Consider the following 15,751-nt stretch of genomic DNA (forward strand, 5'->3'; position numbering starts at 1 on the left):
GTTGACCTACACAAAGCTAGATTCTCCAGACACCACAGCTGATGCCTGTGTTTCAGTCAGGTTCCCCTGAACAACCACTCTCTCTTGAGATGGTCCCTTTTAATCTTGCCAGAGTTCATTTGTTCCCTGGGCTTTAACCTTTCCTGGTCCAAATGAGTTTTTTGCAGAATAGCTGAAGATATAAGTAAAATCATCAAAGGAATAGTTCTGCCATTGCCAGTTACCAGCACTTAAAGGTTTGCTCAGAGGTGACTGTCTTCAGCCGTTCTTTTCCTTCCTGCCTGTTTCTTCCAGATAGGCTCCTGCTGAGCTTAACCAAGATATTCATACAAGAAACATCACAATAATTAGACCAGGGATTGGCAACCCTTGTCAGATGGCCCATCAGGGTAATCCGGTGGTGGGGCGTGAAACATTTTGTTTACATTGACTGTCCGCAGGCATGCCCCCTCCCCCCAAAAACAGTTGTCTCAGAAGTGTGGGATTTTAGCGGGGCAAAACAAAGAAATCGCTCTACAACTTCACCATTGCCAGTCACATACCTCAAAATCATATCTGGTGTTGAATTGACTATTATGGAATAGTACTTGGCATCCTTTACTTCATCAGTGATTTGGTTTCTGAGCTGCTCTGCTATTATAGTGATGTATTCATCATAGGTTTGGTGCATTAAAAAGTTGGTCGTTTTTGAGCCACAATAGTGATGATTTTTCAAATGTTCTTTGAGAAAATCGTCAAGATAGTTAAAAAAATTACCTTTTCGATGTGACAAACATGACTCATCATGTTCTCTTAGAGGTAGTCCCAAAGAAGACAGCAGTTTGACTGTGGCAACAACACGTCTCAGCACTTTCCTCCAATAAGGACATACCTTTTCAAACTGAGCCTGTAATACAGAATCAATTCTTCCAGATAATTTACACCTTTGAGCGAGCTTACACATAGCATTAACGTGAGCTTTGGAAGTTTCATGATCAGCAATATGTCTTGCAACGTTTCTCCAGTTAGAATGCCCGTTGACAAATGTTTGTTTTCTTTTACTATGATCAGGGAATAATTTGCAAACATAACAGTAGTGCCTTAGTGGTTCTGAAAAAATTAACCAAATTGTCATTTCTGTAATTACATTTTTTTCATCCTCAGAAAATGAAGACTCATGAAGACCTCTTAATTGCTTTTGTCCTGCAACCTCATACTCTTTTTCTCAAATTTTCCATATTACTTACTTTTTTCAGTTTATTTACTAAGAAATATTCTGTCATAGCCAATGAAACAGATTTTGGCCATAATGCAATGTCTTCAGGCTAGGTTTCTTCCCTTCCTTTGACAAAATCACCAATATTTTGTAGTTCCATTGTCACTTCAGAGTCCACTTGTTCAACTTCTGCAGGCGTTGTGGTATCCCCACAACTCGGCAAGTGATCAGATAATTCAGATGTTTCCTCGCCCATACTTTTTGATGAATGTTCACTATTCAATACTTCAAGCTTTTTAAAATAAGATGACAAACTGTCTTTTTGCTTAGCTTTGTCTTCTTGCCTCGCCTTCATTTCCCCCCCCCCCCCCATTTTTGACTGCCAGACTCATATTGCTTTATTATTGCTAAAAAACTGACCTTGATCTTAGGCAGGAGCATGGCCACAGGTGGGCCGTGGACCACCTAATTAGGTTTAATGCAGTTAATCCCGCATTTTTAATTGGTCCATGTCTAAGTAGTTAGGTCAATGCAGAGTCAGTGTAGACACTGTGTTGCTCACATTAACTGTTGCTGGCTTTCAGAAGCCATTCACCAGTTACCCTCTTCGATAGTTCAATGGTGCAAGCGTTCTTGGTAAGGATGCACACCGCCAACACAAGGAGTGTAGACGTGCACTGTTACCCCAAAATTTGGACCGAAGGCACCTCAGTACTGGTTTGTCTATGACCATAAACCAATTGTCAGTTTGTCTCACCCAAATGGTTAATGAGGGGTGGCTTGTCCTAGAGGAATTGCTGGGGTTTTACCTTGGTGTTTGTCTCTGACTGTGGAGGACCCCCCAGAGCAGACTATTTCTCCTAATCTATGAGAGGACACGGATACAGCCTTCCGCTCGAAGGATTGATATTCAAGCAGTAATTTCATTTAAAAGAAATAATCAATTACAATACACTTAAAGCAAAAAAGAAGAATACACTACAATACATGAGATATAGTGAAACACAATTGCTTTACATTTAGAAGTTATACACTAAAGCAGCGCAATAGAATAAAATGCACAGAATCCACAGAGTATATAGCAGTTATAGTGTAGCACTTAAGGTACATAAAGACCTCTCATACACATGCATAGAGCCCCCAATGCAATGTTGTCACACAGTGCTACAATTATCACAAGGAGACAAGCAGAGCTTCTATACATACATACAGGAAGGGATTATGATGTTATTTAAAGAGACGTTACTATTTAACATTAACATTCTGTGAGCCGCGGCCAAGCTGTCACAGAATGGGTGCGGTGGATGTCACTCAGACGCAGACATCTGACTGTATTTAAAGGCACACCCAGACACGCTTTTAAAACAGATAGAAAATCAGACTTACACTCTTCCTTCTCAAAAATTCCTCCGATTCATCTTTCGGGGTCCTTTTGATCTGTCTTATTGGGCTTCATATTGCCTGTGCTGCTGCTTCTCCTGCTGCTTTTGCTACTGCGGCTTTTTCAGTTGCTGCTGTTTCTTCTGCTGCTGTGGCTTCTTCAGCTCCCACCACTCTCTTCAGCTCCTGATCTCTTCACCGCAGCTCAAACACCCACACACAAGCCTGCTGGCTGTCAGCCTTTATATAGGATTACCAGCCCTCCTCTCATTGGTTGCTTTCTCAAGTCCAGCTCATTAGCATAGATCCTCCCCAATGGAGCGACATTTGCTTAGCCAATCAGCTTTATCTATTATTCAAGCTGCTCCTCCTCCTAACTCAGTCGCGTAGATCCTCTGCTCGCCTGACTTACTAGCATAGATCCTCCTCTCTCCGGAGCTCTCCCTTTTACGTGTTCTGACGTATGCTGAGTCATTCCCCATTAAACTCTATCTAACCTTTATCCCTTGTCTGCTCTGCATCCTCCATTTTAAGATCTATAATAGAGAATCATTGCGGCTGCCATTTTGGGTTTTTCGCTATAAATTGTCACTATTTACCACTTATCTCAAGTCTTAATTCTAAAACAAACTACAATTCTATGCAAGTTAAAGCATCATAATACTGTTACCACCTTTGTAATACTTACTGGGCTTTTCGCGATGTTTTTTCTCCCTCTGCAGCTGCCTCGTGCTGCTTTTCTTACACAGGATCAGAGGAACTTAAAAACCCCTCTTGTGTCAGCGGAAGCAATGTAATTATTGTGGCAGCTGTATGCCAACATAAGTTAGGTCAACTTACTTTTGTAGTGCAGACTTGGCCTTAGTGTAGTAAACGTGTAAGGCATTTGACTGTTGCATCTATCTACGCTTGGAGTGTGGGCGTTCCAGTAGGTTTACAAATGAGCTAACTGTGAGTTGTTTGCTTTTTTTTTTACTATAATGGTATAATTTCTTCTACCATTAAAGTGAGAAAGCACTTATAAAAAATTAAAACTTGAATATCTAACTTACTGCATTTGTCATGCATGATCAACCATCTTCAATTAATCTCTTTATGCATTGTTTTACATTTTAAAGCTACTGATAATTAAAGAAAACAAACTGCTAAACAGAAGGAAGACAAAGTTTGTCAGCTGCAAAAGCTAAAAATAGATATGAGTGATCACATTTATGATTAGTTATGATGCAAGGAAGAAATATTACTGAAGATAAGAATATAGTGCAGAATTTTGACCACTAAATTGTGAATTTTGACTTTAGACAAAAAAAGCATAATCAAAGGTGTGCACCCTATTATATTCAGCTTTAACACTGGGCACATTGTTGTGTGTTAAATAGGCAAGACAGCGTATTTTTAAAATATATAAATAGCATGCATTTAATAGCGTTTATCAATAGTTTAATAAATCTAGTTTAGATTTCACTGTCATCTTTTTGTGATATGTTCATATTTATGCTGCAGGGATTGTGAAAAATCTATTTTAACTTTTAAAATCATAATAGAAATAGGATGTTAATAGTTTGATTACAAGGACAATAAGTTAAAGCTTACATTACATTACATGTCTCTTGAAATTCAACCTTATTTATTGTCTATCACAGAAAGAGATCAAATCAGACTTGTATAAAAATACTTTTTATTAATTCATAAATTAATTTTTTAAAGAAATTCTTCAATTCTATTTTATACATTTTATTGAAATAAGGTATACTTTTGCTATTACTGTGTATTTTAGATAGCTATGATATGCAAAAACTATATTAAAAACATTAAGGTTACAAAGTCAAGCACTCAAAAGATAGAAAATGTCAGAATGAAGCTTGCCTCCACAGTCTTAATTTGCTCCCCTTGAGCGTATGGATTATGATGTAGTCTTTAAGTCAGTGCACAGAATGGACAGTGCTCGCTTAGTGAGTAACTATTCAATGTTTTGTTCTCATTATTCAATTTGTGGCCCCATAACCCCTTGTTTACAACATACTACTCAAATCCTACTCTGAAGACAGAGCTGTTAATTTCTTTGTAGAGTTTTCTGTGGTGCTCATCGCTACGATGTGAGTGCTTCACTAATTTTCATGCATTTAATTTTACACCGTCCTGGTGAGATGCATGGATATTACAGTAGAACTACCAGAGTTACGAACTTTCCGGTGAACTACACATCTAATTTGGAAGCAGAAGTACACAATCAGGCAGTTGCAGAGACCAAAAAAAAAAAAAAAAAAAAAGCCAATACAGTATACTACTGTGTAAACTACTAAAAAAATAAAGAGAAAGCAGCATTTTTCTTCTGCATAGTAAATTTTCAAAGATATATTAAGTCAGTGTTCATTGGTAAACTTTTGAAAGCACAACCATAATGTTTTGTTCAGTTAAAAACATTTCAGAGTTACAAACAACCTCCATTCCCAAGGTGTTCGTAACTCTGAGGCTCTACAGTATCCCCAATTTACAGATGGTGAACTGAGGCACAGAGAGATTAAGGTTTTTTTCTTAAAGAAGTATCTGCTAATTTAAATATCTGACATGCTTAGGACCAGATTGTTCAGTTTCAGAATTATATAGCACTTAATACATTAAAGCAAAGCTCCGTTTGTGACTTCAGTTGCAGCCCCGAGTGCTCAGTCCTTCTGCAAATCAGACCCCAGCCAACCTTAATTCTGTAATTTGTGCATGTGTGAACTGGAATTTTTTTCAAAGGTTTCTAACTTGGCAAAATTTGGGCACATTTTCACAGGGATAGCAAAAGGTACATGCCTGAAAAAGGATCACCTCTGGCCAAATTTCAGACAGTTAGAATTTTTTTAACATTGAGAGTGAAGCTGATAAGTTATTTCAAGTAGCTTAACCATTTTGGCTGAAATTTGCCACGAGCAGACACCTGGCATAGAAAATTTCAACCCAAATAATTAAAGATTAGGAAAGATTAGAAAGCACCTAACATGTTCTTTGTTCAGTGAATTAAAAATGTAGATTTGGAATTGTTTTTATGGACTGAATTTATGAAAATTTCAATACTGTATAATGTAATTGGTGTGTATGTATAACTGTCCCACTCCCTTTAGTTATTTATAGGTGGGTGAAGAGTTGTTAAAGTCATATTTTCTTTTGGAAAGACATTAACTTTCAAGTCAACTCCCTCCCCCCCTTTCTTCTTACTTTTGGTGTCTCTTTTTTCTATAAGGTATTTGTGTGTATTGTGTTTGTTCGCTTGTAGTAATGAAGGATATATCTAGAGTGTGTAGTATGTGCAGTGGAGAGGTATTGAGGGCAACAATTGATATAATTACAAGCATTATAATTATTTCTGGTATCATAGTGAACAAGATGCTGTACAAACACAAAAGAAGACGTAGTGCTTGTCTCAAAGAGTTAGGTTATTTTTCATCTTTATGAATGGCTTAAAAAATAAAAATGCATGCTTGCTAGCAGCCCAGTTTTCATATGAGAAAATGGACTATAAAAAGCATACAATAGCCCTACTAGTGTTAGTATTATTTGGAGTTAGAGGCTTTGCAAACAGCAACTGTTAAAATTAAACGTGTTTTAAAACTGCAAGACTAGGAAACTTGTACTCAGGTATTTTCAGAGAACTGGCTGAGGAGCAATCGGAGCCCTTGGTTTTGATATTTTAACAAATTTTGGAACACAGGAATTTCCGGGGGACGGAAGGAGAAAAATACCCCAAACCTAATGTTCCAGTATTTAAAAAGGGACAATCTAGGTGACATTGACATCTGTCCCAGACAAAATCATGGAAAGGCTGATATGGGATGCAAATGTTTAGAATTAAAGAACAGTGTGAAAATTAATGCCAATCAATATGATTTTATTTAAAATTCGTCTTGTCAAACTTGGTATTATGTTTTGATGAGATAGGTTTGGTTGATAAAGACATAATTTACTTAGACTTCTGCAAGGTAGGAGTACTGCATGACTTTCTGATTGATTCTGTATAATGTTTTTTATTTAATGTAGCAATTCTGTTCAGAAACATGGGCCACCATAAATATCTCTTCCAGTGTTGCAGTCTTTGCACTGGCTCACTATTGAATAAAGGGTCCAATTCAAAGTCTGTCTTGATACTCAAATTCTCACCAGTACTGGCCTCTCTCTCTCAGAGACGATAGTTCTTACAACAGCTGTGTTCTATTGGAATCATGGATTGCTAAACTATTCTGGATGGACTCATGAGTGTGGGAGATGGAACTTTCACAAGAGTTGGACCTAGTCTATGGAACTTGATCGAGAAGATACTAAAAACACAGACTTCATTGTGTTTTGAATATAATGTAGAACTCATTTTTTCAGTTATATATGTTCTCACTTTCTCTTCCTCTCAGCCCATCAAACAATTTTTCTTTTACAGTTTGGGAAGTTGCTTAGCTAGTATAGTATTGAGGGCCATGTGAGTACCTTAGGAAGAAACAGTGAGTTAGTCTCTTCTCCACTTAACTCTTCATATTGGGTTAAAAAGTCAGGAGTGGTGTAACGCAGGCCTAAAAAGCCTGATTCCAGTTGGAGGAGAATTTTGCCAGCACAGGAACTGTGAAAGAGAACCATAAGGCTGTGTTCAGAGCATCTCTTTGAAAGCTGTGGTATAAGGCATAGAGTTGGGCATGATGGGTGTGTTGGGAGCAGAGCTGGGGGTTGGGCTGAGGGCAGGAAGTGTGGGGCCACAAGTGTGGGGGTGTGCAGCACTGTGGAGATTGAAGACAGTGTTATGGCCCATAGAGCAGCTCTGGGAGCCTTCCATAATTTATCTGGGTCCCCAAGGCTGTCTTTTATTCTGTGAGTTTTTCCAGCCACCATGAGCATCCCAAGATTAGGCATGTGGAAAGCTGACTCAGTCATTTTTGTCCCCTGTGCTCCCTGGCCTGTGAGTTGTGTGCTGTGCCTCTTAGCCTGTATCTTCCCTCACAGAAAGCATGTTTTGTACGACAGGATAACTATTGTGTGTAAAAACATCCTGGAGACAAGGCACTTGAGTTTTACTACAAGGCTAGCTGAGGTCAGCAGGTGTGTGTGGGGAAAAGGGGTATAGTGCTGACCTGTCCTACCTACTCTTGGTAAACCCTACATGTGCCTTGTCTCCATTTAGGATTTTACAGAGAAGTACTATTGCAAGTTTATCTCACTGATAAAAAAAAAAAAAGAAAACAAAATACCCTTTGTGTCAGTGAAAACACAGTGTGAGACAGCACAAAATCTTATCCAGCATGTGTATGCAAGGAAAATATCTTGGTAAGCAGATATATTTGTTTTAAAAATGTTGTGGTATTTTACTTTTTTAATTATGATAAAATATCTTTATTTTCTTTAAAGATTCAGTGAGTGCCTTTTTAACATTTCTTCGGACATATGTGTTCAGCAGTTTTTACTTTTTACTTTGCATCATTATAGGGATGCCATTCCCCACATTCCTACAATTGAATGTATCCTTTTTTTAATGAAAGAAGTTGGCCTGGCAAATTTTTATACTATGTTATATGCCAGTTTAAAATATAAATACACCCTCCCACCTGAAAAACAAAATAAGGCAAAAATACAGCCCAGACCTTGAAAAGGTAATGCTTTCAGCTATTCTTAAATTAAACATGAAAAATAGAGTATTTCATCTGGCTTCATACAACTTCTGCTCACTGTATAAAGCCTGGAGTGGTGGTGGTGGTTGTCAGTCCATTTTGTGGGTTAATAATAATAGAATTTTGTTTTTTTAAATGAAAAACAACTGTTGAATTGTACAAAAATCTGTCGACCACAGCATCTCAAAGATATTCTGATTGAACAACAGTTACGTGAATACATAATTCCATGATAAAACAAAATCCTGAATATCGAATATATCTTAAAATGTAATACTTGAAAAATTGTAAACACCTGCTGTTTGTAATCCTATAAACAGCCATTAGGAATCATTTCATTCTAGTGGCTGAAAACGGTGCATTTGGGGAAAAAAAAAATCGGACTAATTACATGGGAGAATGATCTCTCTGATTAATAATGTGCTTTTTAGCAACTTTCTTCTGTGTGTATGTGTGTGAGAGAGAGACTGGGGAAAAAGAAAACAAACCAAGACATTTAGGCCTTGTCTACACTACACAATTTTGTCAGTAAAAGTCTGCTTTCGTTGACAAAACACGGAGGTGTATACATTGCAATGCTCCTCCCGCCAATTTAACTCTTCAGCTACGTCGACATAATAAACCCCATTGATGAGAGGCATAGAGCTTTTTTCGACGAAGTTAGAATGGCTCTGTCACTGTAGACGCTGTGCTTGCATATGTCGCCATAAGTGGCCTCAAGGAGATGTCCCACAATGCTATCCTGACTGCACTGTTCAGCAGTTTCAGCTCTATTGCCCTGGTGCCAGGTACACAGACCTCTTTTAAAGCCCTCGAAATTTTTGAAATTCCATTTCCTGTTTGCTCTGCAGTGGGAGTTCACATAGCATCTTCACAGCTGACCATGCTGGCTTTCTACAGCAAACATGCTCCTGCCTGGAGTTGTTGGATCTGCTGGGTCTGTGGGGAGAGGAGGCTGTGCAGTCACAGCTCCGCTCCAGATGTAGGAACTTTGATATGTATGTGCAGATTGCTCATGGCTTGGAGGAGAAGGGGCACTAAAGGGACACGCAGCAGTGCTGTGCTAAGATCAAGGAGCTGAGGCAGGTGTACTAGCAGGCAAGGGAGGCAATGGTCACTGTGGTGTGCTGCCGAAAACATGCTGCTTCTTCAAGGAGCTGTATGCCATCCTCTCCGGTGACCCCACCTCTACCGCCAAGCACACTGTGAATACTTCGGGGGGGAACAGAGGCAGGGGCCAGCGGAGTCAACCCCGAGGATGAAATGGTGGTTGAGGAAGTAGAGTTGGAGGAAGATGTGGGATATGCGACAGGGTCATCTGGTGGTGTGGTGAGCCAGGACCTCTTTTTTAATCTGGAGCCAGCTGTCCAGCTCTGGCTCTCCTGAAGCAGGAGAGGGGAACACAGGTAAGTACTTATTGCTTTGATACTGCATGGTGACATGAGGTAGAGGTGTCCTTTATTTTGTTACGTGGTAGAAGTGGGGTAAAGGAGAGAAATTAACAAGACTAGATACTGTTTGCATCTGCTTCTCATTCCCCTGTGTAGCTATGCAGTGGGAGCCTTGCAGAAAAGTTTGCAATGCACATCAGGATGCCCTGGGAATCATCCTTAGAGATCTCTTGCAAACTTTTCTGGAAGTACACTGCAATCCTCTGCCAAAGGTTCAGAGCAGAGCTGCTTTGTTTCATCCCCCGCTGTAGGAAACTTTGGTGTGCCAGTCGGCAATTACTTCTGCAGGAACCAAAGCAGCACACAGGCTAGCAGCATACGGACCCGGTCTGAAGCTGTATGCGTGCAGGAGATGCATCCTTGGTTACCCTCAGGAGTGAGATATCTGCTTCAATCACTCTTGCCTGTGGAAAATGGTGGCAGCATTCAGAATAGTGTCCCTAGGTGCTTGTACTTCTGAAACCACCCAGGCCCTTTGCTCCATCTTGTCCCTTTCCCTCCTAGAACAAACTCACCATGTGGAGGGCTCTTGCTGAGCTGTGTGCTTGCCAAGGTTTATGTAAAGAGGTGTATGTAACTTTTGTGATTCAAAATACTGCCTCCATGTATTGTTTCTTTTGTTTCTGAGGATGTGCCCTTGAGGGCCATCTCCTACACACTGGTAGAGGACCTCTGTCAGATATGGAGGTGAATAAGGTGTAAGGATGACTGCTAAGAGAAGTGCTGCAATGATCTGATGCTGCAGATAATGAGCACTGAGCCTGGAGAGAGAACGAGTCCATGAAAAACTCAGAATGGATAGCCAGGAGAGGAGACAAGGGCAGGAGTGGATGACAGAGGGGCAGGAGTGGATGATAAAGCGATGGAGGACCAAAGAGGGATGCTGAGGTTTCTGATTGTGCTGCAGTCAGCACATATCCGTGCTCTACTCACTGCAGCCCATACAGAACTGCGTTCCATGTCCTCCAGAAATTCCCCCCCCACGTTCCTGGCATGGTTCTAGCCCATTGCAGTACCCCTTGCACTCCACCCCTAGGGACATATTTCATAATGACAGCTGGACTTACACGCAGCTGTGAGAGCCGCATTTCAGAGAGTGCTGCTCAGTCTCTTGTAAGAAATGTAAATCTGTGTTTTACTGTTTTTAAAAATTATTAGGGTTGTAAAGCGATAAAAAAAAATAATTGCACAATTAATTGTGCTGTTAAACAATGACAGAATACCTTTTATTTATTTTTGGCTGTTTTCTACTTTTTAAAATATATTGGTTTCAATTACAGTACACAGTACAAAGTATACTGTGCTCACTTTGTTTTTTATTACAAATATTTGCACTGTAAAAACAGAAGAAATAGTATTTTTCAATTCACCTAAAACAAGTACGATAACATCCTTCCACTACCTGAAGGGGGGTTCCAAAGAGGATGGAGCTCGGCTGTTCTCAGTGGTGGCAGATGACAGAACAAGGAGCAATGGTCGGGGCAAAAATTGGGGATTGGTCCTGCTTTGAGCAGGGGGTTGGACTAGATGACCTCTGAGGTCCCTTCCAACTCTGATATTCTATGATTCTATGATTCTAAGTACGTTAGTGCAATCTATTTATCATGAAAGTTGAACTTACAAATGTAGAATTATGTGCCAAAAAAAAAAAACTGTATTCAAAAATAAAACAATTGAAAAATATTTAAAGGACCCATTATTAAATACAGTTTTTAATATTTGTAATTTAATTTGCTTAATAGATTAATATTGACTGAAGAGATACTGGGCTTCATTGATGTTACTAAGTATGGAATTGATATTTTGCAATTTCTAATTAGTTCTAAATATGCATATCTAATTTAGTTTACGTCTGTGTTCCAAGTGAAAATATCTAAATTTGAAATATTTCTTAATTATAAAATATTGTAGCTGAACCTCACTAATCCACATATCTATGGTGTTTGTTTCACCCCCCTTCCCAAAAAGAAAAAAAAAGCCTGCCAATCACTCCCTAACTTTCATCAGTATTTTGTTTGTTTTGGGTTTTTATGTATGACTCTAGTAATCTGAAATGTGCAGATTGACACTTCTGTGGAGAATGAAGCCTTTGCTCTCTTTTTATAGAACAGGAACAGTAGAGGTGGCAAAAATACAAACATTTCACCCCTGTTTTTGTCAAATTACCTCAACCTGCAGAAAGGACCACCTCTACAGACAAAAGAGTACTTTCTTTTGTGTTCATTCAGTTCTTGACATTTCCCCCCACCTCCAACCCTCCCTCCCCCTCCGAGACGGTCAACAAACGTGCAAGCTAGTGTCACTTGTGATGGTGGTTCTTGTGATGAAGGTGCTTGAACATAGTTTAATGTGCTGAGACCAACACATTCATTTCACATATGATACTGAAAAGCCATCCAGTGTTGAAAACCTTTTTTTTTTTTTTTTTCCCAGTACCAACCTTTGCCGGGTTCAGATTGGCTTGAAAGACTTTATATTGTATCTCATCATAAAAGTTTACTATTACATTACCATAACTGTTTGAGGCACATAAATTTTCCTGTGTGTTTGGACAGTGCCTAGCACCATGTGGGTACCACTGGAATACAAATAATATTACTAAGATTTCCTTACTTTTATGAAACCTATTACAGTATATTTACTAATATGTTGTACTGTTATCAAACGATGAAAGATAAACTACACTTTTAAAATGTCTGATGAACAAAGAATGTCTGTTGCAGTTTCTTAAATATATTAAATTGTTTACTTAGGTCTTAATCCTGTGAGCTGGTGAGGATGGTGCTGAGCATTTTTCAATCCCTGCTAACTCAAATGAGAGCTAAAGGCACTTGGAATCTATTTCTGCAAAATACTAGTTCACTAATACACAGATTTTTATAATCGTTGGTGGATTTTTCAGCCAGTGTGAATTAGCAAAGTTCTACTGTATTAGGAAAACTGTGAACTCACATATCATTGGAACTTTTAATGGTGGTATAGTGTGACAGAAGATACTTTTTGCTATGTACATTGTAATTCTGATGGATCTTGTATTTGTTCTTTCTCTCTCAGCTGGTAAAATGTTAAGTTATTCTTTAAATAAATAAATACCTCCTCCCACCCCCCCAGATTCTTGGAGGAAAAAAACACACAGTTCTTTTAAGAACTACAATATCTTGGTTGCTGCAGTAGCAGAATATGTTCCTACTGTTATATAGGTAGTAGGGGAGTGCATAAAAACTATTCTCTTTAAATCTATGATTTTCCTACTTTAATATAGAAATATTTGTAAAACACATTTCTAGAAGGTTTAATGATATAGTCACTCAGTAAAATTTATGACACTGCAGCAAAATTTTCTTCCTTTAGAAAACTGATGTAACTTCAGCAGAAACCTTTGAAACTATATTGTGCAAAATATTCCCCAAGTTTGAAGTGACTCAGTGATATAGAAAAGCAATATTGTTCTTTTATTATGTAGCAATGGTGCCACCTAGTGGATGTCTCAATGTTGTGCATTCTTTCTGTAATTTCACCTTCTACGTACACTTTATTTTAGATTAAATACAAAGTTATAAAATTATCTTATCTTTGTCCAGTGACCAAAAAAAATTGCATGTTGTCAATTCAGATACTGAATTTAAAGAATTCTCTTCTGGTTTTGAGGTTTATATTTTGCAGGAGAGCTAAAAAAATTCTGACTGGGTTCTCAGTTTGACAACCTGAAAAAGGATTTTAATTTTTGATATCTGCATATTCAAGGTTCAGTGAATACATAAAGTTTGGCCATGAGATTCAAAACTGCTTTACGTGACTGAAGTTGAGTTCAAAACAAGCTGTTACAGGAAATAATGTAAAATTGATTTGTATCTTCTGCCTCCACTAATAGCGGGTTTGTGGTGAAATGTGACTCTGTATTGAGTGCTAATTTTAGTGAACATTTATTGAAAATTATGCATCTTTCACGTACTTTTGTTTTATTTTCTTCTTAGCCAGAGCTGCTTCTTGCATAATGTGTAACTAGAAAGATGAGAGTAGAAGAAAACTAAAATAGATTTATGTGACAGAATATAATATCATGGGATGGCGATAGTACAAGTAGTTGAATATTTATATGTGCATATGAACCATAAAAGCCCAAAAGTGATAATTTAATACGTTTTAAAAGAGAATTTACTATTTTATACAGTAAATCTTATTTTGAAAATAGGTTACCTGATTGATTCAGTTCAACGTTAAGTACTCATACTTAAGGTGCTTCTAAATAATAGATATATATTTTTATTGGCTTGATCCATCTTTATAGAGACTAGAGGGCAAATAAAAGCAGATCTTATTTCAGCTAACGTTGTTTTGGTTGTGCATTTCAGGCATTTGTGTTATTACTGTTATAAAAAAGATAAGCTTTATATATTTAGATATGTGAGTTGTCACCTGCTTTCTTTAAAAGGTATAAAATAAGACAGATGGACACATATAGGTGGACAGTGCGAATGGATTTTTTGGCAATCAGAGATGCTGTAAATTTTGGTTATTATGCCTCCAACAGAATAGGGTATATTCCTGCAATATAGAAACTTTGGAGGTTAAGTATTTACTTCATTTAATATGAGGGGGACAATTGGAAAATAAAACTAAGTATATGTCTGGAGGTGCAGGCTCTGAAGTGGGGCTGGGCATGAGGGGTTTGGGGTGCAGGAAGGAGTTCCGGGTTTGGGGGGGCTCAGGGTTGGGGCAGGGGGTTGAGTGCAGGAGGGGGTCAGGGCTCTGGGCGGGGGGGCAGCGTGTGGAGCCCTGGGGCCCCCTGCCTAGAAGCTGGACCTGCTGCTGGCGGCTTCTGGGCTGCAGCGCAGTGTCAGAAAAGGTAGGCACTAGCCTGCCTTAGGTGGGCAGCACCGCCCATGGGACTTTTAACGTCCCAGTTGGCAGTGCTGACCAGTGCTCATCACCGTAATGCAACATTGTAATTATCTACAAAATTCAAAATACCAATGTTGCAAGGTATGTATAATATGGGTAAACAAAGGAATAATTATTGGATGTTCAGAACTCAGGAACATTTCGGAGTAATATCCAAAAATTCAGATGTTTGTGTGGACTTCAGTTTTCTTCCACCAGGCCTTGCAACCTCATCTGCTTTCCTGTTTACATTATGGAAATAATTCATGCCTTCCTACCCTCCTTGGCATCTATGTAGTGGGTTGGACAGCAGACTTACTTCTCTGTAAGTGTTTTTGTGGGGCAGTCTCTTCTGTTTCTCCTCTTTCTCCTCTCTTCCCTTGTGTTCTTCTTCCTCCATTACTCTTGCACTCTTTTTCCTCGTTCAGCAAATATATGCTTTTTAAGAGTGTATATGTGTGTGGGAGGCTGTATTAAGGGAATGTTTCTGTTGCTATCCCAGCCAATCGCTCCTTTCATTTCCTTATTGAGAAGGAAGGAATGGATAGTGGTAGGCAAAGGGAATCAAGAACTAGCCGAGGCACAGAGTACTGTGCTCTCAGGTGCCTGCTGAGAAGAGCACTCTCCCTGTCTGTCAACTGCAACAATAGTGCCGCAACCTCTAGTGGAAAGCAGATGTAAAGGGAGACTTTTTGTTCCCGCACAAACTTATGGAGTGGTATGTCCGGAGAAAGCAGTCTGTCCTTTTATCATTAAATTTGACTTAAAAGACAAACATGAAAGTGGGTACTTTAATCTTTCCCCTCTCCCTTGTCCCCATAGTATATACACACCACTGTATTACATGTTTTTAAATGTAGCTCTACCTCCAAGGTACATAATTTCAGTCACTAAACAGATTTAAATGTGGTCAGTACTTGGAAGAGAGCCTCCAAAGAGAAAACAGGTCTGGTACATTTGGAAGGAAGTGGGAGAAGGTCTGTAGGTTCTGAAAGAGCTGGGCATGAGGGACTGAAGGGCAGACAGCTGTATTTGGAAGTTCACACTCCCAGTATGAGAGTGGGGATTGCATACACACAAATTCTGTGCATTTGGGCATGATGGGCACTACGGTACCTTATTCTGTTGTGCCCGGAAGGGACCGAGTAGTCCCTCACGTTGAGGAGAATGGATTCCCCCAGGTCCCATCTCAAGAGTTATCTTTTGCAAGCTCTATC

General features: G+C 39.0%; 1 protein-coding gene and 1 long non-coding RNA gene across 5 annotated transcripts in view; one reads left to right on the forward strand and one right to left on the reverse strand.

Moving 5' to 3' along the window:
• LOC144262453 (uncharacterized) overlaps nt 1–2,773 on the reverse strand; it is a 63,342-nt gene extending 60,569 nt beyond the window's left edge. For both annotated transcript variants that reach the window (XR_013345521.1, XR_013345519.1), the window contains exons 1-2: nt 2,582–2,773; nt 757–886 (exon numbers count right to left, since the gene is read on the reverse strand). This is a non-coding gene — a long non-coding RNA (uncharacterized LOC144262453). The remainder of the gene's footprint in view (nt 1–756; nt 887–2,581) is intronic.
• The window catches only part of TDRD3 (tudor domain containing 3), a 306,660-nt gene that overhangs the window by 65,840 nt on the left and 225,069 nt on the right, over nt 1–15,751 (forward strand). The gene's annotated exons all lie outside the window — the stretch shown is intronic.

Source organism: Eretmochelys imbricata, chromosome 1, assembly GCF_965152235.1.
Source record: "Eretmochelys imbricata isolate rEreImb1 chromosome 1, rEreImb1.hap1, whole genome shotgun sequence".
NCBI lineage: Eukaryota > Metazoa > Chordata > Testudines > Cheloniidae > Eretmochelys > Eretmochelys imbricata.